Here is a 25596-nt window from a genome sequence, read left to right as displayed (position 1 = left end):
AGATGCAGACTCCGACTAGATGACCTCTTTTTGGTCTCTTTTATGATTCTCCTTTTGATATAATCCATTTAGATTATTAACAGAATCAAAGAACATTTTTGATTGTGATCTTCACCTTTTGAAAGGAACAAGGCTTAACCCAACGTCCCTTGAGGCTTTTCAAGGAATCTGGCCAGCTTGGACCTCATCCCCTCTCCCCCTCCCACCTGGGATCCCAATGTGGAGACTGTAAGCCCACTGGACTCAGCAGATCAGAGGGGCCTGGCGATTTACAGGCTCCCTCCCCAAGGCCCAAGTTCCTGCCTTGGCCTTCAGTGGAGCCCCAACTTCCTTAGCAGGCTGCTAAAGTGAACTGGTGCCTGGGGCGATCTTATTTACCACTCGCCCTCTCAGGAATGAAACCAGTGCTCTTTATCAGGGTCGGAGCCTGACTGCCAGGAGATCGCATCCCAGTGGTCAGAGTTCCCACGTGTTTGGGGCAAGTTCCTTGGGGTTGGACACTTGCAGCGCGCAGGGAAGAGACTTTGCTCTCAAGGCACAAGGCCTGTCCAGGGAGCATCCTGGGATCCGGGGGGCGCTCCAGGGTCGATGCCTGCCAGGCTCCCTTCGCTCTGAACGCCAAGTCAGACGGGGCCGGGAAGCCCCGAGGTGTCCAGCTCAGAGCCCTGCGAGGAGCCGCGGTTGGGTTGGTTCGGCCTGAGCTCGCGTCTGTTAACCCAAGGCTGGGGCGCGCGCGGCCGGAGGAAGAATCGACCCGGCACGGGATGAGGGCCAAGGGCCAGAGACCTGCCAAGCGCCCTTCGCGTAAGTGACTCGGATCTGCTCTTCCCGCCCATCTCCCGCCCGCCCGCCCCCGGCAGGCGGCCGTGTCCCATCCCAGGCGCGGCCACCGCCCCTCGGGTTACCCCGCCTCCTGCCACCGTGGAGAGCCTGCAGCCAGCGCGCAGGGAGGGGACTAAGGAGTGCCCCGCTTCGTGCCCAGGTAGGGGTCGGGGCAGAGCCTGGAACTCGCTCGGGGCCGCGGCAGGGACAAGGCCCTGGACCTGGGGCGCTGGGGGGCGTGTGGGGCGCACCCTGGTCTCGGAGAGCGCCAGGCGGCCCAGCCGCTCACTCTGCGTAGACGCCGAGAACGTTTTTAGGGTACGGAGGGGCATGAGAGCTGACTTTAAGGAGAGAATAAGAGGGAGCAATTGGAGGGGAGAACTGGAGAGCTAAGGCGCCCCGGGTCTGTCCCCGCGGTGGGCACCTGTGGCACGCACTGCGCGGGCGCCGCCACCTACAGTTCACCCGGAGTCCTCAAACCTGGAACTTGGGGTCCCCGCCCCATCAAAGGCATCCGTAAAGGAGTTTTCCTTTTAAGGATAGAGAAAGCAGAGAAGTGCGATCCTTATTAAGAAACAGAGAAATCTTGCCTGAAAAGGGTACCATCTCCACCTGCTTACTAGCTGCCCTGTTCTCTTCTCCAGTACTTTGTATTTGCACCTTGCTAAAATTCCCCTTTGAGAATTTTTCCAGCAGTTGTTATTGTTATTACGATAGAAATGGGCCTGTAAACCTTGAAATAGCTATTGTAATGGCACTAACTTTAAAGGGTGGGGGGAGGTGGTGTGAAAATCCAAAGTATCTTCATAGATTTTCTTGTGGCTTCTGTAGTCCCTTACTAACTGATTGATTGTCCATGAGTCCAAACTCTCAAGAATTTTTTTAACTCAACATTAGCCCAGTAGCTTTAGAGTTATTTTAGGTGAATTAAGAGCTTTGTGTTCCTTGTAATGTGAAAGTGAGGAATGAGTTAGTCTTGCTATTCTTACCTAAAATATTTAAGTTCAGATCCTGAATATTTATCCTTATAATGACATTTTTGGTTGTTGTTTTTGTTGTTGTTACAGCCCAGGACCTCCAGCTGCAGCCTTAGATGTGTATTCTGTGTCTTGATATCTGAGCATTATATTTTCAAGTTTTGATAAAGGTAGGTTGATAAAGTTAACAGATTTTCTGGATTTGGCAGAGCCTAAGTGCTAAGTTTTCACAGATGAATGAAGGTGTATGTTATTCATGCTATGTTGACTTTTATTACATTATAAAGACAGTTGTTTTAAAATGGGAAGATTAAGTAATGTATAAGCTTTCAAAGATAACATTCTTTATGAATATATTGATGTGATGTCTAGCGTGTGAAAAATTACTCTCATCTCTCTTGGTCCCTTTTTATTATTATTCTTGGGGACAAAAATGCAAAGTAAAAGATTCAATTTGGTGATCTTTAATATGAGCTTAGTACATAGATCTGTTGGAGAGATTTTGGTCAAAACACATAATGTAACAGCCTAATATTTTGGTGCTTACATTCATCTATTAAAACTAAAATATTTGAAGGTCCATAAGTTGCTACTAATAGTTTTATCAAACAAATATTTGCAAGCTCAAATATACTTTAGAATATATAGTCCTTTATGTAACTTATAAAGGTTTGATGTAAAATGTTTGTCATTTTAAGAATTTCTACATTGTCTTTTCTAACTTGTCTGTTTTTTACAGTGATCCCTTAATTAGTTTTTATGAATTGATTATTTGAAAGATGATTCTAGAAAATTCCCTTCCCTGGTAATAGAAAATATTTTTCTATTAGGCTTTTAAACTAAGTCACATAAGACCAGTTACCAATTTGGGGATAGATAGAGAATCAGGAACCTCAGAATGGGAAACATTACTCATTTAAACTAAACTGAAATCATCTATTACTGAACATCTAATATTGACTGTGAACTTTGACCTGGTTTGTTTCTTGACTCATTTACAGTATTACAGCCTTAAGTACCTTCTAATCCTCTCTTCTTTCTGAAATGAAGGGCTACGGTAATAACCTCTTTAAAAAAATTCTTATAAGCATTAACTGGCATAATGAATATAAAAGTATAAGCACACTGGGTCCCTGGAATACAGTAAGCAGACAGAACAATGCTGGCTACTGTTATTATCCATTGTTCCTACATCTGAGGATATAGATAAGTTTATTTATTTATTTTTTTTTTGGATATTATTTGATAAGGACACAAAGCTTCATGTAGAAGTCATAGGTTCACAGTTTAAAAGCTGAATTTGACCTTCAAACATGTTTACTTGGGTTAGCTAAGTACTTTAAAATAATTAATTTACTTATCAACATTTTCAAATTAGTAAAATTTGCATAAATTCCCAGAGTTCAAGCTTTTCCTGAAAAAAAGCAGGATGGGTTGCCCACTTTGCATGGGGCATACTCTCTCCACTTTGCCACAAGGCTGCCACTCCCTGGATTCTTTCATCAAGGCCTATTTCACTCATGTGTTTCACCTCCCTTGTCCCTGCAGGTATTTGCATTTGGATTTTTTTTTTTACTCTGGAAATGTCCCTTACTAAATTGAACAGTTAATTATGTGGTTCAAACTATAAGCCAACTTTCATCCTGTAAAACCAGGAGGAAAGTAATCCTATATTACAATTTACAAAGCATTTCCTCATAAAATCCAGGTGATACTTACACCAATCAACTCTGAAAATTTGTTCTTGGGCATGCCTTATTATCCCATTTTGCAACTGTAAACATTGACTTCTACTTTTATACTAGCACTGAAAATACTGATCTATTTTTGAATTAATAGTGCCATGTTTTAAAGATGGAGAAATTTTCTATGAACTGATAACCTCCTCAGAGAGGAGGAACACAAATTCAAGTCCTGTAGCTCCAGGTCCAGCATCTGGAGCACATGGCTTCATGACGATCTCTCCAAATGGCTTGCGTAGCTTCTCCCCTATGGCTTTTCTGATTGCCTCCCACATGGCCTCTCTCTTGGCTTGTCTCTGCTAGATTCCTGCAGCTTTCCTAGGCAGATGTTCCATGTTACTGACATCTCTTAATCTTGGGGGTCTCTACTGCAGCTTTGGTTTCCATCTCACATCTCCACACATTGCCCTCTCAGGGGTGACACATAGGGACCTTGACCCTGCTGCAATTTGCTGGCCTCTAAGGCCTTCCTTTGACATCCCAGTGGAAGCCTCCACAACCCCTTAACTCGAGCATCCTATGTTCCTGCAGAACCAGTACCACATGGTTGACACCAAGGTCTGCCACCATCTTGAGCATGGCTGCAACATGCCTCTGAGTGCCTGGATGGCTGAGCATGGTGTAACAAATTCCTAGATCCTCCCTGTGTAAGCCAGGTGCTCCCATGGCCTCTTCTCAAAGAACTTTTTACTTTTACCCCTTAAGCATGAGATGCCCTCAAGCCATCTTTCCAGTTGTTTCTGGGTGAAGTAATTAGCATATTTTCAGTGTCTATAATCCCTTTAACAACCACAGTCCCTTTAGCAACCATACCTCCTTAGCTCCAGTTTTACTCTCAGTTTTCTGGCCAAACTGCAAGTTTTTCAAATCTTTCTGCTCTGCTTTCTGCTCCTGATTATTACAATAAACTTGACTAAAAGTTGCCAGCAATATCCATGCCACCACCTGAATGATGTGTTGCCTTGAAAGTTCCTCTGTCAGGTCAATTAGTACATCACCTTTAAATTCACCCTCACATAAAGTCAGGACATGAGCCAAATGTAAACAACTTCGAGCCAGAATATAAAATGAATGGCCTCTATTCCAATTTCCAAGAGTCCTTCTTTTCCCCTGAAACTGCTTGTGACCAGTTTTTACTATCCACATTTTTACTGACATTCTGTTCTTCAGAACTCCCACTAGAATTGCCTATTAAGCTCCACTTACAATAATCTAAAACTTTTCCAGCCTGCATCCCTATGCTTTTCAAAATTTCCCCAACAAATTCCAAAAGGCTCCAAAGTCTTTTGGAACCACGTGGTCACTTTAGTCACAGCAATGGCCCCACTCCTGGTACCAATTTCTGTTTTAGTGAGCTTTTTCACTGCTGTAACCAAAAGACCTGACAAAAACAATTTTAGAAGAGGAAAAGTTTATTTGATGCTCATGGTTTTCTCAGTTGATAGATAGTCCACCTCATTGTTCAGTGTCTGAGGTGAGATAGAACATCAGAGAGAGATGGAGGAAAACTGCTCAGGACGTGACATTCAGAAAGTAGAGAGGGGTCTGGGAGGGAAAGAAGAGGGAGAGAGAGAGTGCTTCACTCACTAGAGGAAAAATATATACCCTAAATGTATGCCCTCAGTAACTTATTTCCTTTTGCCATGCCCTATGCACCTACTGTTAATCCATTCTAATGGATTAATGCACTGATGAGGTTAAGGTTCTCATAAACCAATCATTTCTCCTCTGCACTTCCTTGCATTGTCTAACACATGAGCTTTTGGGGGATGCCTCATATCTAAACCATAACACTTGGTTTTCAGTAAAGCCTTCTGTTTCTTTCTTATATGTCTCAATTAGTGAAGCAACTTGGAATTTTCATTGAGAAATGGTGTTCTCTGCATGTTTTTGGAAAAGTTAACAACTAAGTTGTTTGATATTTGCATTAGATTAAGAAGGAAAATTTGCTTATGTTTATTTATGAAATAATTGTCTCTCAACTGGGTTTCTAGGCCCTTCCATTGATAAAGTTTTGGTCATTATATGGAAAGTATTATGAGATACTTGGAAAAAGTTATTTTGGGGAATTAATTTATATATTCTCCTTAGAGATTATATAGCTATGAATTAATTGATGTTATAGTATCAAAACACATTAATACAAAAATTTCAAGAAAAAAATGCCTTTTATTTTTCTGTTTTTCTCTATAATATTTTATGATATTTTCCACTTATTCTGTTTTTAAGTATTTGTCAGTAAGATATAGAAGTATCTTTTTAGCCTCTGCTCTAATTTTCTGGTCTTTTCCTCCTCAGTATTACTCATCTCTACCCTCTCTCTTAATTATTCTTTTCTCGATTAATCTTTAATGAGATTTGTCTAGAATTTTTTCTTGATTAATCTTTAATGGGATTTGTCTAAAATTTTTTCTTTGAAGAATTTTTGTATTTATCAGTCTTATAATCTTATACTTTCTCTGTGATGTCTTTCTTTAATTTCTATTCTTCCTTTTTTCTACTCTCCTTGACTTTGTCTGGTGGCTATAGAGTGTTTTTCTTTCCTTTCTAATATAAATTTGGAGGCTATATATTTTCCTCTGTGTATTGCTTTGGCTGCATGCCATAAATTTTGATTAGTAGCCTCTTGTTATTATTAAGTTTAAACTCTATTCTTAAATATTCATTGTTTTCTTTCTTCAGTTCTTGAATTGTTTAGTAATGTCTTTTTATAGTATCTGATTTATAGTTTTTAAAAATTTGTCTTTTAGTTCTTGATTTATGATGTAATTGCATTACAGTCATATGTGCTCATAAACAATATCTCTTTTTTAATATAAGGTTCAAAATATATTGCAGTTTATCCATTTATCCATTAAAGCATCTCTGTTAATTATGTAGTTTAAATTCATTTATTTTTTAAAAAACTTTGTCAGTTTAAAAAATAATCACTGAGGAGGTATATTAAAATCATCCAATAAAAGTGAATTTCTCCATTTTACCATTTATTTCTTTCATTTTTTCTTTTACATAGTTTGAAACTCTGTTTTGGACTTTGGATTTTTACATTTTCTTAATGTATTAAGTCATTATTATGTAATAATTCTTTTTACTGCTAATAAGTACTTCTGCTGTAAAATATATCTTGTCCAATATTGATGTAGCACACCACTTTCTTTTGTTAGTATTTAGATGTTACCATTATTTTACTTCCAATATTTCTCTGTAGATTTTATGTGGATCTCTTGCCAATTGCCTCAGCCATTACTGATGGCCGTTCTCCATTTTCTATTCTCTCTCCTCTCAAACTTAGATTAGTTGTGTGTTTGATAGGAAAATAGAGTTAATGCCAGGTAGTTTGACAGAGGGAGTACAATAGAGGGAATTAGTTACAAATGTTTTGGTTCATCTAAAGCCAAACAGGAGATAATGAGGCCATTTAAAATTAGAAATAGCAAAAAACGTTTGTCTTTCCTAGGGCTATAGAAATAACAATAAGAAGATAGCCTTACCAGAACTTAGAAGTGGAGGATATCTAAAAACACCACGTTTCTGTCCTATAGAAGAGATATGATGGAGGAGACACAGCTATTGATGGAGACACTACCACAAAACTCCAAGAAAACAGAAGAGAAATATTCTGGTGTCTCCCTTTCTCCTACCATCTAGTTTCTTGTTTGGGACTCTCATTTGCAGAACTTTGCATAGAAAGACAGTAGGGCAATGAATATGGGAAATATAGTTTTGAGATATCAGCCCCAAAGATTTAGGACATAATCATGACTCATTCTGTGAGCAAGCTGGCCATTTCATTCTCTTCATGTCTTTTAACTTGGCTTCTATGTTTTCTATTGTTTTGTACCCTTTTACTGCCTTCTGGGTAATTTTTGGTTTTGTTAAAATAAATACAATAAAATCTATCCTTTTAACCATTTTGTGTGTGCAGTTCATCCATAATTAAATTCACTGAACCCATAAAACAATAATTTCATCCCCTTCCCCCCAAAAATTTTACTCTCTATCTTTGAATTTGACTATTCTGGACACCTCATTTCTCTTTTGTAACTGGCTTATTTCACTTAGCATGTTTTATAGGCTCATCCATGCTGTAGTATGTATCAAAAATTCCTTTTTTCCCATTTTTTTATTAAAAACAAATTTACATAGGGCAATGTTCTTTGATTCATTCTGTTATTTTTTCCCTTCCCCCCACCCCTCCAACCCCCCCTTTTCCCTCTATACAGTCCTTCCTTCCTCCATTCTTACCACCCTCCTTATCCCTAACCCTAAACCTAACCCTAATCCTAATGCTAACCCCTCCTAACCCCTATTATATGTCCTCATCCGCTTATCAGCGAGATCATTCATTCTTTAGTTTTTTGAGATTGGCTTATCTCACTTAGCATGATATCCTCCAATTTCATCCATTTGCCTGCAAATGCCATAATTTTATCATTCTTCATGGCAGAGTAATATTCCATTGTATATATATGCCACAGTTTCTTTATCCATTCATCAACTGAAGGGCATCTAGGTTGGTTCCACAATCTGGCTATTGTGAATTGAGCAGCTATGAACATTGATGTGGCTGTATCTCTGTAGTATGCTGGTTTTAAGTCCTTTGGGTATAGGCCAAGGAGTGGGATAGCTGGGTCAAATGGTGGTTCCATTCCAAGCTTTCTGAGTAATCTCCATACTGCTTTCCAGAGTGGCTGCACTAATTTGCAACCCCACTGGCAATGGATGAGTGTGCCTTTTTCCCCACATCCTCTCCAACACCTATTGTTGCTTATGTTCTTGATAATCGCCATTCTTATTGGGGTGAGATGGAATCTTAGGGTAGTTTTGATTTGCATTTCTCTTATTACTAGAGATGTTGAACATTTTTTCATGTATCTGTTGATTGCTTGTACATCTTCTTCTGTGAAGTGTCTGTTCATTTCCTTAGCCCATTTGTCGACTGGATTATTTGTATTCTTGGTGTAGAGTTTTTGGAGTTCTTTATAGATTCTGGAAATTAGCGCTCTATCTGAAGTATGAGTGGCAAAGATATTCTCCCACTCTGTAGGCTCTCTCTTCACATTACTGATAGTTTCCTTTGCTGAGAGAAAGCTTTTTAGTTTGAATCTATCCCAGTTGTTGATTCTAGCTTTTATTTCTTGTGCTATGGGAGTCCTGTTAAGGAAGTCTGATCCTAAGCCAACAAGTTGAAGGTTTGGACCTCCTTTTTCTTCTATAAGATGCAGGGTCTCTGGTCTGATTCTGAGGTCCTTGATCCATTTTGAGTTGAGAGTTTTGTGCAGGGTGAGAGATAGGGGTTTAATTTCATTCTGTTGCATATGGTTTTCCAGTTTTCCCAGCACCATTTGTTGAAGAGGCTACCTTTTCTCCATTGCATATTTTTGGCACCTTTGTCTAGTATGAGAAAATTGTATTTATTTGGGTTTGTGTCCGTGTCCTCTATTCTGTACCATTGATCTACTATCTATTTTGGTACCAATACCATGCCGTTTTTGTTACTATTGCTTTGTAATAGAGTTGAAGATCTGGTATTGCGATACCCCCTGCTTCGCTCTTTCTACTGAGGACTTTTTTTTTTTTTTTTTTTTTGCAGTGCTGCGGATTGAACACAGGGCCTTGTGCTTGCAAGACAAGCACTCTACCAACTGAGCTATATCCCCAGCCCCCTTCCTTTTTTAAGGTTGAAGAATATTCCATTGTACACATATAACACATTCTGTTCATCTCTTTATCCATCAGTGGACACATATGTTACTTCACTGCTATAAACATGGAGTACAAGTATCTGTTTGAGCCCTTGCTTTTAATTCTTTGGAGGTATTTTGGAGAAATAGGATTGCTGGGAAATATGATAATTCTGTTTAATTGTTTATGGAACTGCCATGCCAGTTTCCACACATAACCCAAGTATTCTAGTCTCAGTATTTATGCAAAAGAATTAAAATCAGCATACTGTATTGATATAACCACATCAATGTTTATAAAAACACAACTCATGATAGCCAAGTTATGGAAACAGCCCAGGTGCCCACTGACAGATCAATGGATAAAGAAAATGTAGTATATATACACAATGGAGTTTGACTCAGCCATTAACAAGAATGAAATTATGGCATTTGCTGGTAAATGGATGGAACTGAAGAACATAGTACTAAATGAAATAATCCAGACTCAGTAAATCAAGGGTTGGATGTTTTCTCTCACATGCAGAAGCTAGACCAGAATAAGGAAAAAAGAGGGGAGGGGAATTCCATGAAAATAGAAGAGAGATTAGTGGGGTATAGGACGGGAGTAGAGGAAGGGGCTAGAGTGGAGGGAAAAGGGATGAGGAAAGGGAGGAATGGTGGAATGTTTGCTATGCTATGTACATATGTGAATACACCATAGTGAATTTCACCTTTATACATATCTATAAATCATTAATTTAAAAAACTATAAATAAATAGAAAGACAACCAGTAAAGTAAAGAATAAGCAATGGGGGAGGGAGGAGAGGAGGGCAAGAAGTAAGAGGGATGGAAATTACATTCCATTCTCATATGATTATATCAAAACGAATCCCAATATTATGTTTAACTATAATGTACTAATAAAAAATGTTGAAGTGTTGATAGCAATTGCATTGAATTTCTAGATCACTTTGGGTAATATTTACATCTTACCAGTATTAAATCCTTCAAATTATGAACATGGGATATTTTTCCACTTACTTGTGTGTTCTTTAATTTCAATTATATTTTATAGTTTTCAGTGTATAAGTCTCTCTCCTCCCTAATTTACTTAGTTTATAATCCAAGGATTTTGTTCTCTTTGTTGTTATTGTATATAGAATTCTTTTCTTAATTTCTTGTTTTCTTTTAAAGATTGTTCATTGTTAGTGTATAGAAATGCAACTGATTTTTGCATGCTGATTTTATATCCTGTAACTTAGCTGAATTCATTGATTAATTCTGACAGGTTTTTTTTTTTTTTTCCTACGTTTTGGTGGTGGGGATGGAATAGTTATGTGTGTGTGTGTGTGTTTGTGTGTGTGTCCTTTAGGGTTTTCTACATATAAAATCAAGTTATACGTGAACAGTGGTAATTTTACTTCTTTCCAATTGAAAAGCCTTTTGTTTCTTTTTCTTGTCTAATTGCTCTGTCCAGGATTCCCAGTACTATGTTAAATAGAAGTGGTGAAAGCGGTCATCTTTGTCTTCCTCCTTGTGTTAGAGGAGATGTTTTCAGTATTTCCCAAGTATGATGTAAGCTATGGGCTTTTCACATAGCCTTTATTATGTTGATGTAATTTTCATCTGTGTATAGTCTGTTGAGTGTTTTTTTTATCTGAAGACAGCATTGAACTTTGTCAAATACTTTTTCTGCATCAATTTTTAAAATATTAGTTACACATAATAGAAGAGTTCATTTTGACAAATTCACACATACATATAATTGACACCATTTCTATCCTTACTATTTCCCTTTCTTTCCCCTCCTTCCTCTACCAACCCCTTCCTCTACTTTATTGATATTCCTTCTCTTAATTTATTGTTTTTAATTGAAGCATTATAGATGTACATATAATAGAATTAATTATGATATATTCATACATGCATACAACATATTTTGATCAATTTTATTCTACAGTTCCTCCCTTTACCCATCCCTCTTTCCTCCCCCTCAATTTCCTTCCTCTATCCTACTGTTCTCCCTTTTATTTCCATGGGATTCCATTTTCTTTTTTAATTGCTTATTTCACTTTAGCTTCTGCATGTAAGAGAAAACGCATTTGACACTTGACTTTCTGAGTCTGGCTTATTTCATTTCACATGATGTTCTCTGGTTCCATACATTTACCAGCAAATGACTCAATTTCCTTCTTCTTTATGACTTTATGACTGAGTCAAATACCATTGAGTCAAATACCATTAATTTAAGTGATCAAGTAATTTTTTTCTCTTTATTTGGTTAATATGATGTTTTTCATTGGTTGAAAAAACAATTGGTTAAACTATCCTTGAATTCCAGGAGCATATCACTTGGCCATGCATATGATCATTTTAATAAACTATTCAAAATCAGTTTGTTACTATTTCACTGAGGATTTCTGCATCAGTGTCCACAGATATTGGTGTGCAGTTTTCTTCCTTTCTCTTCCTTTCTCTCTCTCTCTTTCTTTCTTTCTCTTTTATTCCTTATTTGATCGTATTTGGCTTTTATATCATGGTAATAGTAATGCAGTCTTCACAAATGAGTTAGTAAGTGCTCCTTCTTGTTAAAAATTTTAGAAGAATTTGAGAAGGATTGGTGTTAATTCTTTAAATTCTTGGTAGTAATTCATCAGTGAAGTGATCTGGTCCAGAAGTTTTTTGTTGAGAGATTTTTGATGACTGATTCACATCCTTACTGTTTTAGGTCTATTCAGATCTTTCTGCTTCTTCATGATTCAGTCTTTTTAATTGGTACATTTCTATATATTTGTCCATTTCACCTAGTTTATCCAATTTGTTGTCTTATGAATGTTTACGGTACTCTTATAAACCACCTTATTTCTCTGAAATCAATAATGATTTCTCATTTTTTTCTTTCTAGTTTTAGTTATTTGTGTTTTCTATCTTTCTCTCAGTAAATTTACCTAAAGATTTGTTAATTTTTTTAATCTATTTTTTCCAAGACTTGACTCTTGGTTACTGATTTCTTTTTCTTTTTTTGTTCTATATTTTATTTATTTCCACTTTCATTTTTTTTCCTTTTGCTGCCTTTGTTTGAATTTATGTTTCTCTTCCAATTCCTTAGGTTCTTCATTTACTATTTTTCTTCCTTTTAAAAATTTGCTGTTTATAGCTACAAGTTTCTCTCAAAACTCTTTTCACTTCATTCTGTAAGTTTTGCTATATTGTACTTTTATTGTCCCAAGACATTTTCTACTTTCTGTTGTGATTTTTTTTGTCTATGATTTACTGGTGGTTAATCGTGTACTATTAATTTCTACATTTTTATAGATTTATAGTATTTTTCTAATGTTGATTCCTAGTTTCATTCCATATTGATCAGGAAAGATACTTTCCATGTTTTCAGTCTTTAATTTTTTTTTTTTTTATTTTGCAACCTAACATATGGTCTTCCCTGGGGAATGTTCCTTATGCAATTAAGAAAAATGTATACTCTGTTTCTTTGGTTATTACTGTATCTTATTGATAGTTTTTTCTTTAAAGTCTGTTTTTTCTGATATTAGTATAGCTATCCTTACTCCATATTTGTTGTTATTTTTGTGGAATATATTTTTCTGTTCTTTCTCTTTAACCTATTCCTGTCCTGCTGGGGGCCCAGCCCTAGCAGCAGTCGGGGGTCCTAGGTGGATGGGAGGTGTCGGCCCGGTGGAGAAACAGCCCACAGAGACACCAAGTGTTCTGAGACTCAATCTGAATCTTTATTGCTCACAGAGTCTTTTGTATGTTTTTTCTTTGGTATTGATTACATCATTTCATGGTTAATACAAGGAAATGGTAAGTAAAAAATCCTCAGGAGTGTAATTAGTGATCTTATTCAAGAAACGTTCTTACTGTAATGATAGCTTAAATAAAAAAAAAAAAAAATCCCAGTTCCCAGCAAGGTGCAGGGCACCATGCTCTGATTAGTTTTAATTTCCCTGAAAGAATACGACATTAAGTTTCTATAGAAGTCACCCCTTCCAAGAACTCCGAATGTTAGTTATTAACAATGGAATGTTTTTGTTATTACTAAAAGAGAATAGAGGAATCAGCTTATAGTTAATATTTATTCTATTTCATGTACTCAAGGGCGGACTAAAACTCTATTTTGATCTTTAAAGAACTAGACATAGGACAAATACAAATTGTACTTATGATTAACCAAATTAGTTTTTATTAAGTGGAGAAAATATCCTTAAACTTAATCATAAACACTAAGAAAGCAATGAAGACCAAACACCACATCAAAGTTCAGAGGAATACACTGCCATATAACTATCTATAACTTTCAGAGAATTTGTATACTAAAAAATCACAGGCTCCTTACAAATTTGAGCAAATCATAATTGCTTATTTATGATTTCATCTAAGTATTAATATTAAACTTTATTGTATGTTATTTTGTGTCCCAGCACCATGAAATGTCCCCAGTATTCTCTATAAATCTAAATCTAAGGATATAATATTTATAAGTATTAAAAGCAATTGCACATGGAGACATGCCACACCTATGACCCCCAAGAGGGAGGATGATCTTTCAACAGAACCATGTCAAGTGTTGAATCCTCTACTCCAACAGAACCGTGTCAAGTGTTGGAGTGATAGGAAATAGATGTGGCACTGTCCTTAAATCTAAAGTATGTCTCACATAGACAGCATACATTTGGATCAAGTTTTTTTCCCCCCATCCTGCCAATCTCTGTCTTTATATTGGAGAATTTAATCCATTTACATTTAAAATATTGATAAGGAAGGACTTATTATTGCCTTTTTAAAAAATGTTCTTTTCTGTTATGACCTTTTTTTAATCACTCTTTTCTTCCACTTCTGCTGTCCTTTGTGGTTAGTGGATTTTTTTTGCAGTGACATGTTTGGGTTCCATTCTTATTTCCTTTTGTGTATATTTTATAGATATTTTCTTTGCAGATACCATGTTATTAAATATACCATTCTTAAAATTGCTAATTATTTTAAACTGGTACCAACTTAATTGCACATAAAACTTGGATTTTCTAGCTTTGTTCCCAAACTTTACATTACAGGTGTCACAAATTACATCTTTATATACCTATTAAGATAGATTTATAACTATTCTAATGCATTTTGTGTTTCAAATCCTGTAGAAGATTTTAAAAAGTGGAGTTACAAACTAAAATAACAAAAATTACTGATTTTTATATTTGTCCATGCAATTACTTTTAGGACAACTTTACATTTTTATTTTAAGTTTATGTATAGAACCCTTTCATTTCTACTTAAAGGGCTTCTTTTATCATTTCTTATAGGAAAGATAAAATGATAATGAATTCCCTCCACTTTTGTATCTCTGTCAATGTCTCAGTTTCTTCTTCATTTTTGAAAGATAGTTTTGCCAGGTACAGAATTCTCAGTTGACAGTTTTTCTTCCTGTACATCAAATATATTATCTCATTGTCTCTGACTTGGAAGATTTCTTATTATTAGAGAAATCCACTGATAAACTTATTAGGATTCCTTTTTATGTTGTGAGTTGCTTTTTTTTTTTTTTTTTTTTGCTCCTTTGGGAATGCCCTCTTTGTCTTTTGACGTTTTGATAATAATGTGTCTTAATATGAGTTTCTTAGGGTTTAACATGCAGTTTACTGAGCCTATTGGATTTATGGGGTCATGTCTTTCCTTAAATTTGTGAAGGTTTTAGCCAATATTTCTTCTTCTTACTGTCTCTTCTTCTCGAATGCTTATAATGCATACAGTAACCTGGTTGATGGTGTTTCATAAGTCCCTTATGCACTCTGTTCAGTTTTTTTCATTCTTTTTTCTTTTTGCTCCTCAGATGATAATATAAAATGACTTTTCTTTAAGTTTGTTGATTCTTCTGCTGCTCAAGTTTGCTCTCAAACCCAATGAAAATTTCAGTTTGGGTATTTAATTATTCGTTTCCTGAAAAAATTACATTAAGATTACATTATTTCTTTCTTAAATATTTTATGGAATGTATTGATGAGACCTTTGAAATTTTTATGTTTACTTTTTTCTGTTAATCTATTCACTATCCAACAATTTTTATGGAGCATGTTCTTTGTGTTAAGGATAGTTTTAAAGTCTTTGGTTTATTAGTGAAGAAACTGGACAAAAATTCCACCATTTATGGTACTTACATTCCAGTAGTGAAGAAAAATAGTAAATAAAACATAGTAACAGGAAGTTAGGTTGTGTTAAGAGATTTAAGTGCTGTCAAAATAAAGCGGTGTTAGGAGGATCAGGAGATGGGAGGCTGGACTGAGTAGAGAAGAAGGGCAGGTGGAGATTGTCAATAGGATGGTCAGGGTAGGACTTATTGAGATGGTGATAACTGATATTAGACTTGAAAGAACTGAAGGAGTGAACTGTGGATATCTGGAGAAAGAGCATACCAGGCAGAGGAAGGAGATAACCCAATGGAGGATCAGCTTGGCCTCATTTTAAAACAAGCAGGAAGGCAATTTGGTTCTTTTATTAAGGAAGAATTAAGTGCTGATTTATAAATGCAAGCAGAACAGTTGTCAAGATGAACGTTAGGATTCTATAATAAGATACTTTTTTGGTTGTTTTATGGTCTTTTTTCTATCTTGGGGAAAAAACTTAATAACAACGTATAATAAATTTAAAAAGATGAATCTCATTTTTAAAATGTGCCTTTTTAAGTAGCTTTTTCAAAATATGGTAAATACATACATCAAAATAAATATATATGTTAAAATAATTCTTTGGCTTACATGATCATATAATTAGTAGTTTAATTATATGTTTTTAATTTTATGGGCAAGAGAATTATTTTTTATTCCACGAGTACTAAATGACTAGACAAAATACATGAACACTCATTGTTATGTAGAATGCAACTTGCTATAGTATTTAAGCAATTAGTTGTTCACCGACTGTGATCTTTTATTTAGAACTTCTAAATTAAAGACTTCTAAATTGAAGAAATTCAATAGTTAGAATTTCTTTAACGTATGATTTGGAAGAAATTTCAAGTGACTTCATTTAACTTACTTGTTGAGAGTTGTTTTAAATGTTATTTGATTGGGTGTATTCTGTTTCCAAAATGCCTGTGTTTTTTGTCATTCTATGATCATTGTTTTATAATATAGAGACACACTGCTTTGAGTATTTGTGTGATTGAACACTTTTGAGATAATTACATTTTAGACATAGTCCTGGCAATTTTTAATGTCCAGAGCTCCATAACTGTTTCTGATCACTGATCACTTCAGAACTAATAACTTCTTTTTTAAAAATACTTCTATTTCATTCATTTATTTTTATGCAGTGCTGAGGATTGAATCACACGTGAAAGGCAAGCTCTCTGCCTTTGAGCTGCAGCCCCAACCCCAGAATTATTTATTTGTTCACCTACCATGGCAGTTTATGCATATTTCTGTGATCACTTTTCATAATATGTTTTACCTACATGTTTATTAGCCTGTCTACGAGTTGCCTATCTTTGTATCCCCACAACTTACTGAAATACTGACCTGGCTCCTGCAGCCTCACAGCAAGGCCTACTGGTTCCTGCCGAGAAGCGGCAGTGGAGCCATGGAGTGGCCAAGGGGCAGCCTGGGTGGGTTCCAATGCTGGTGGCAAGTACGTGGAATCTGCCAAGCAGGCGCAGTAGGCCTGAGGCGCCTCGGTGCCAGCTCCAGGGTGAACTGGGTCAAGGGGATCTGTCACTCCGCAGCAGCTTGGCCTGCATACAATGGGGATCCCCATTGCAGAAGTGCACTCCTGCACTGCAGCGCCAGGCACCAGACTGAGCATGAGCAATTCAATGACTTCAACCTCCCACTTCCTGAACTGGAGAGCAAATGGAAGTAAGGCAAACCTGAATGGGATTCAGGCTAACCAACAGCCTTATTAGTTTTCCAAACACTAGTTATCATAAGTTTGGATCAATAGCAGTGATCCAAGTGCTATATAACCCCCTAGGCTAGCACACTTGAATGGAGAAAAACGTTCTATGGGGTCCCCTCTTGTAGAGTTCTGTTCCTCTTTATATTTTTCAATACATCTTACTCTCACACTTACTCATCCTGGTCTGTGGATTTCATTTTTTAAATTCATGAGAAAAGAACCCTGAAAGGAGAAGAAATTGCTGGTGAGCTGCTGGGCTCTGCTGCAACACTGGAGGACATGGCCTGCCATTAGGAGCTGCGACACTGTGTGCAGACGCCTGCAACTTGTGCAGACCCCACCTGCCAGCCTAAGCAGCAAATCGAGTTTCCATCACAAAACTCCGGTTTCAATACTTTGTGCACATTTGATGTGCAGTCATTTTCTTGTTGAATTTTTATGCCTGGATATTAAAAAGCCAATAGTTAATTCCTAATAGTTAATGTCTCAAAAATGAAAGTTGTGTTCAATGACACTACTCCTTGAAAGGCAGTATTCCATGTAATGAATGTTTCTCCTGGTTGAAAACTTGTATTTCAGAAACTTAACAAGATGATTGATCTCTTGGTCTAAAATTCATATTTTATAGATAGCATAAATGCTTATTTGCATGACTCAAGCAGATAGATGTAAGAAGTAGTTATTTTGTCTCTGATTATGAAATCATTAAAGAGGATGATTATTCCTGATTACCTCTTTGCATTTTGGATCAAAAGCACAAATTTCATAAGGATGAAGTGTTCTGAGAACCATTCAGAAGTGTCTCTTTATGTAGTGATATGATTTTTAGCAGGCATTCATAGCCATTTACTAGATGATGTGCCCTTAAGTATAATTAATCATAATATGATCCTTTTTTTATTTTGGATTTTCATATTCTTTATAGTTGTCCCTAATCCTCATTTTCCCCCTTACTTTAACAAATGCTTTTTGAAGACCAGTATTTATTCATTTATTCAACAGCTATAAATTTATTATCTACTCTCTACCAGGCATAGAGTTAGGCATTATCAGACTTGAAAGTGAACAAGATACATAAGGTCTCTGCTATTAGAATTAATTGATAAATAAACATTTGCTTATTTAACTAATATTTACGGGTTGCCTGCTATGTGCTAGCCATTATTGTGGAGATTGTGGATATATGTCAGCAAAATAATGAAGTTCATGTTCCCATGTAGATTACATTCTAATGGAAGAATACCAGAGTAAGTGTAAGGCTAACTATGAAGGTTGGTCGGAAAAGGTCTTCCTAAGAAAGTCATATTTGAACTGAGAATTAAAAGATGAATGGAATTAAATAAAAAGATGAATTGAGGCCAAACCATTATTAAGGATAGGAATGAACTCAGTATGTTTCGTGGACATTGGTTTATACTTTTTTAGGTGAGAAGATTGAGGAATTTATTACTGCTTCAATTTTTTTTTCCAATTAATAGCGAAGTGAGAATGTCCCTGGTGAAGTTTTGTGGGAGGAGGTAGACAGCAAAGAAGGAACAATTGGAGGAGAGAAAAATTTGAGGACAGATACTGTGAAGTAGTAAACTTCATCTAAAAAGAAATATACAAGCTGGACCAGTGAAGCAGGATTGCGAGGCAGTGTTGTGGGGCTCCATGTAGGGTTGTCAGTCAACAGGGTTGTATGGATCATCTTCATCTACGGGCACAGGGGTGAAGAAGATGCAGGGTTCAACCAGAGGTGTTTTCTGTAATGTTTTTATTAGTACACTCTGGTTATACATAACTATAATGTAATATATCTGTAATGTTTTTATGAGTACTCTATAGTTATACATAAGAATGGGGTTCATTTTGATATAATCATACATACATGGAATATAATTTACTGCATTTCAGGCTCCTGTTCTTGTTCTTTTCATTCTTTCCTCCTGCTTACCTTTACCCTTCCTCTACGATTCTGGTCTTCCTTCTATTTAGTCATTGCTTTTAATTGATGATATATATATTGATGATATAATATATATATATATATATATATATATATATGCAATTCACTGTTGTATAGTTATATATGTAAGTAACATGATTTGGTCAGTTTCAATTACTCTTTCCTCCCCTTCTAACTTCTTCTTCTATTCCACTGATCTCTCTTCTATTTTCATGTGATCCTTCCCACTTCATTATTATTAATTTTTGCTATATTTTTCTCTGGCTTCCAAAAATGAGAAAAATTGACCATTGATTTTCTGGGCCTCTCCTATTTCACTTAGCATGAAGTTATTTAGTTCTCCCATATGTCACCAAATTCCATTCTTTTTTTATTGCTGAGTAAAACTCCATTGTGCTTGCATACCACATTTTCTTTATCCATTTATCTGTTGACAGGCATCTGGACCATTTTCATAACTTGACTCTTGTGAATCACATAGCTATAAACATTGATGTGCCTGTATCACTAGAGTATGCTTATTTTAGTTATTTTGGGTAAGTACCAAGGAATTGGATAGTTGGGATGGTGGTTCTATTCCTATTCTTTTAAGGAATCTCCATACTGCTTTCCAAACTGGTGGTACCCACCAACAATGTATGAATGTATCTTTTTCTCCACATTATCAGCATCATTTATTATTATTTATAGTGAGGATTGCCATCATCACTGGAGTGAGATGAAATCTCAAATGTAGGTTTGATTTGCATGTCCCTGATTGCTACAGATGTTGAACATTTTTTTTCATCGATTTGTTGACTTTTTGTATCCTTTTCTTTGAGAAATGCCTGTTCAGTTCTTTTCCTGTTTTTCTTTGAGAAGTGTCTGTTTCTTTTGCCTATTTATTGATTAGTTCTTTTTTTTTTTTTGGTGTTCTTTTTAAGTTCTTTCCATATTCTGGGTTAATAAAGATAGAAAAATTAATGTTACATTATATAGGGATTAAAAAGGTGAGAACAATGGGCAAAGGGGAAGAAAAGAAAGGGAAAAGATAGGAAAAAATACAAGCTAAGATTTCAATTCTTTTCCTCTGTCAGAAGAGTAGCTGACAAAAAGTATCTCCCATTATGAAGACTCTATATTCAGTCTCTTAATTGTTTCCTTTGCTGTGCCATCCCATTTATTGATTCTTGGTTTTCTTTCTTGAGATTTAGGAGTCGTGTTAAGGAAGTCAGTACTGGCCTGTGCCCATATGTTGGAGTGTTGGACTTGTCTTTTCTTCTGGCAGGTGCAAAGTATCTGGTCTAATTCCTAAGTTTTTGACCCACTTTGAGTAGATTTTATGCTGGGTAAAACATAGGGATCTGGTTTTATTCTTCTACAAATCCAGTTTTCCTAGCACCATTTTGTTAAAAAGCCTATCTTTTCTCCAATGTGGTTTTGGTACCTTTATTGAGTATCAGATGATGTCTCTGTGTGGATTTGTCTCTGCATCCTCTATTCTGTTCCATTGGTCTTCATGTTTATTTTGATGTTAGTACCATGCTGTTTCTTTTACTATAGTTCTGCAGTATGATTTTGAGGTTAGGTATTATGATACCTCAATATCACTCTTTTCCTTAGAATTGCTTTGGCTGTTCTGGATCTTTTGTCCTACCACATGAACTTTAGTAGTTTTTTTTTTTTTTTTTTTTTTCTCTAATTCTGTGAAGAATGTCATTGGTATTTTGATAGGGTAGCATTTAATCTGCATAATACTTTTGGTAGTATGACTATTTTGACAATATTAATTCTGCCTATCCAAGGTCTTCCTTTCATCTAAAGTCATCTTTTATTTTGTTCATCAGTGTTGTGTGATTTTTGTTTATAGAATTTTTTTTTTCACCTCCTTGGTTAGATTATTTCCCAAGGTATTTTTTTTGTTTGTTTTTGAGGTTATAGTGAATGAGATGGTTTTCCTGATTTCTTTTTCTGAAGAATCACTGTTAGTGTATAGGAAAACTATTGATTTGTGAATGTTGATCTTGAATCCTGATACAAGATCATCCTCTATTAGCTTTAGAAGTCTTCTTGTCGAGTTTTTTTTTTGGGGGGGGAGGGGGAGGGGAGTGCCTTTTAGATATAGGATCATGTCATCAGCAAGTGGAGATAGTTCGACTTCTTGTTTTTCTGTTTGTATCCCTTTTAATTTTCTTCTCTTGCTTGATTGCTCTGACTAGAGTTTGAAGAACTATATTGAATAGGAATGATGAGGGAGGACATCCTTGTCTTGTTCCTGATTTTAGAGGAAATACTTTCCATTTTTCTCCATTTAGTATGATTTGGGCCCTGGATTTGTCATGTATAGCCTTTACAGCATTGAGGCAAGTTCCTTCTACCCCTAGTTTCTCCAGCATTTTTAACATGAATGGGGGATGGAGTTTGTCAAAGTCCTTTTCTGCATCTATTGAGAGGATCATGTGATTCTTGTCCTTAGTTCTATTTAAGTGGTGAATTACATTTATTGATTTGCGCATTTTGAACCAACCTGTACTGTCTTCTTAGTGCGTGTTTAAATGTTGTTTTCCACTATTTTATGAAGGATTTTTGCATCTGTATTCATCAGGGATGTTGGTCTTAATTTTATTCTTCCTGGATATACCTTTGATTTTGGTATCATGGTGATATTAGCTTCGCAAGAGGAATTTGGGAGTTTTCCCTCCCTTTTTGTTTCGTGGAATAATTTGAGGAGAACTGGTGTTATGTCTTTTTTAAAAAGGGTCTGGTAGAGCCAGGGGTGGTGGCACACACCTGTAATCCCAGCAGCTGAGGAGACTGAGGCAGGAGGATGGTGAGTTCAAATCCAGCAACACTGAGGCGCTAAGCAACTCAGTGAGACCCTGTCTCTAAATAAAGTAAAAAAAAAAAAAAGGCTGGGAATGTGCTCAGTGGTCAAGTGCCCCTGAGTTCAACCCCAGGTAACCCCCTCCACAAGAAAAAAAGTCTGGTCGAACTCAGTTGAGAATCTGTCTGGTCTTGGGTTTTTCTTTGTTGAAAGGTTCTTAATTGCTGTTTCAATTTCATTACTTAATGTTGGTCTATTTAAGTTTGTGCTCCAATTTGGGCAGGTCATATGTGTCTGAAAATGCATCAGTGTCTTCCAGCTTTTCCAGTTTACTGGAGTATACATTTCAAAATTGTTTATAATGATCTCTGGATTTCAGAATTGTCTATGGTGATAACTCTTTTTTCATCTCTAATTTTGTTGATTTGGGTCTTCTCTTTCTTTTGGTTAGTTTGGCTAAAAGTTTATCCATGTTTATCTTTTCAAAGAATAAAGTCTTTGTTGCCTTGATCCTTTGTATTTTTTTTTTTAATTCTCAGTTTTGCTAACTTCATCCCTGGTCTTATTTTTCTCTTGTCTTCTTCTAATTTTGGAATTCGTTTTTCCTTTCTAAGCCTGTAACACTGGGTTATTTATCTGGCTTTTTTTTTTTTTTTAAATACAAGCATTCAATGCTATAAATTTTCCTCTTAGAACTGTTTTCATCCTGTCTCACAGATTTTGATATATCTGTTTTCATTTGTTTCTAAGAATTTTTTTAATCCTCCCTTATTTATTCTATGATCCATTTCTCATTCAAAAATGTATTAATCTCCAGGTGTTAAAGTGGTTTCTGTTTTTTATCTTGATGATGGTTTCTAATAGATGTCCTATCTATTGGTGAAGAAGTGTGTTGAAATCACCCAGAATTATTGCATTTAAGTCTATTTGAATCTTTATATCAAGTAGAGTTTTTATCATGTACATAGCTACACCAAAATTGAAGCATAAATATTTGTAATTATTCTTTCTTGTTGTTGAATGATTCCCTCAATCAGTATGAAGTGACTTTTCTGGCTCTTCCAGCTAATTTTGACCTGAAGTTTACTTTGTCTAATATAAAAGTAACTACACATGCTTGCTTTCATTCATTTGCATGGTATATCTTTTTTCATCCTTTCACCTTCAGCCTGTGGATATCTTTACCTGTAAGATGAGTCTCTTGCAAACAGCATATGATTGGATCTTGGTTTTCAGTCCATTTTGCCAATCTATGTCATTTGATTGGGGAGTTTAGACCCTTTACATTCATTGTTATTATAGGGAGGTTTTGTTTTCTGCCATTTTGATTTATTTCTAATGCTTTATTCATACTTGATTCTCCTTTAATTAACTATCCTTCTAGTAAGATTCACCCATATGCTGACTCTAATATTTATTTTTAATTTCTTCTCTGTGAAATATTTTGTTGAGTTTGTTTTGTAGTGCTGGCTTAGTGGTTATGAATTCTTTTAGCTTCTTATCATGGAAGGTTTGTTTATTTCATCTTCAATTCCTGAAGGATAGTTTTGCTGAATAAAGCAATCTTGATTGGCGCCTTTTATCTTTCAGGATTTGGTAAATATTACTCCAAGCCCTCCTGACTTTTAGGGTATGGATGGAGAAATCAGTGGAATTGTAATTGACTTACCTCTAAATGTGACTTGCTGTTTTTCTTTTGTGGTTTTTAAAATTCTATCTTTACTCTGTATATTATGCATTTTTTTAAAAAAAATTAAGTTTCTTGGATTTTTTTTTTATGTTGCCTGTTTGGGGTCCTAGATGTGTCTTATATTTGAATTTCCATCTCTTTACTAATGTTTGGAAAATTTTCTGATATTTCATTGAAATTCGTTCATTCCTTCAGCTTGTATTTTGGTGCTTTCTTCTACTTCAGTGATTCTTAGGTTTGGTCTCTTACTATTATCCTAGATTCCTTAAATAATCTGGTCATTGTCTCTTACCATCTTTTCTTTATTGTTGACTTCATTTTCAAGATTATGTACTTTGTCTCTGAGGACTAAAAAATCTGTCTTCTTTGTCATCTAATCTACTGGTGATCCTTTTAACTGAAAATTTAATTTTTTCTATTGAGTCTTTTATTTCCAGGATTTCTGTTTCATTCTTTTTTAGAATCTCTTTTTATTGAAATTATCTTTCACTTACTCTCTTTTTCTCTTAATTCATTTCTTACATCTTCTTTAACTCATTTAACATTTTAACTTGAACTTCCTAAATTTTTTCTCTGACTTTGTCTTCATTGTTGTGTCAACAGGATCAGTTGTTGGAGTATTGTGGGCTTTGGGGAGCTTGTTTCCATAATCTTATCTTTTCTACTTTTATGCAAGGGAGTATTTAGTGAACTTCTTTCTATTAAGTGCTTCAGGATGGATTAATATTCAGGTATCATACTCACTCAACATGTATCCTCTGCTGTTCCCAATATCAGTATCACTGAGAGAAGCTACTATTAGCTGCAATCACTTTAGAGCAAAGCAATGTACTTATAAATCTTAGGGCAAAAAAACATAGTAAAAATATTCTTCCCAGTTCCTCTAATCTAGATATAAAACTGTAGTAATTATCTTGAAGAGGTTGAGAAATTAGTTATTAAAAATAGCAAAATTATTGTTACACTATATGGGGGTTAAAAAGGTGAGAACAATGGACAAAGGGGAAGAAAAGAAAGATAAAAGATAGGAAAAAATACAAACTAAGATTTAAAAAAAAGAAAAACTGGGGTGGGGTTTCAGGCAGGAGCAGGAAATGTAAGATGGAAGAGGAGAGATTATGAAGAACAAGTGTAAACCTGAGGTCAAGAAACAAAGAATGATTCCAGTTAACATTTTAAGACATCAGGAGCAATACAATCAAGTGAATTGAGGGCTTCAGTGTTGAATAAGAGGGGCACATCGATTCAATATGAAAAGTAATATCTGTAAGATCAAAATTGACTTTAGAGCTATTTATATAATGCATGCGGAAGTGGGGAGTGTTATTGAGTCTTCCTGGTTTGAATTTCATCAGTATTTTGGACCTTTAGAAGATGCCCACCATTCCTCAACTCTTCCTCTAAGTTCCCCTAGGTGGAGAGATATCAATCACATCAGCTCACCTTTGATACAATTCTAGGAGGCCTCTTTGATCTTTGGTATGTCCAGGTACCTACTAGCTTTTTTTTACATCAGAGGAAATGGTCCCTAGTTGTCTGTGACTTAGCAGCCAGATTATTTCCTGTTAGTGGATGCAGTCTTGTGTGCCCTCCTATAGAAATGCTTTGTATTTCTAGCACTGTCAAATCCAATATGGGCTCTCCTGGGTATATTTCAGAGCATGGGGGTGTTATGGTCTAAGGTAGAGAGAGGTATTATAATCTCTTGGATGTGGTTCTGGGTGGTCCTGTGAGGGGGTGTAGGGCTGATAACCCCTTTGGAGTATGCAGTTTGTAGATAAATGGGCTTGTGTCTGCAAACACTTACTGGTGGCTGGTGGCTGTAGGGTGTTACTCTGTAAGCCCCTTTGTGGGATTTACTGCCGTTGTGTATGTAGAGTTCTTCATTGACTGCTTGGGGTTATCCTCAGATAATGGCTTCCATGGGTCCATGTGTGTGAATGAGAATTGACACTCTGGGACTCACAACTCTGTACCTTCCTACAGGAAACTGGGGCACAGCAGCTACTTCCCTGGCTGCTGTGGTTTTCTTACTAGCTGGTTCTTCAGC

The 25596-nt window shown here is 36.0% G+C and overlaps 1 protein-coding gene across 1 annotated transcript in view; it reads left to right on the top strand.

Moving 5' to 3' along the window:
* Positions 1 to 544: 544 nt before the first annotated feature.
* The window catches only part of MYO3A (myosin IIIA), a 224368-nt gene continuing 199316 nt past the window's right edge, over positions 545 to 25596 (top strand). The window contains 2 exon segments of the mRNA XM_079107812.1: positions 545 to 804; positions 1890 to 1969. The gene's annotated coding sequence lies outside the window, so the exon portion shown is untranslated.

This window comes from Sciurus vulgaris, assembly GCF_902686455.1.
Source record: "Sciurus vulgaris genome assembly, chromosome: 12".
NCBI lineage: Eukaryota > Metazoa > Chordata > Mammalia > Rodentia > Sciuridae > Sciurus > Sciurus vulgaris.
Note: the sequence above shows the minus strand (reverse complement) of the source record. Positions and strands in the feature narration are given on the sequence as shown.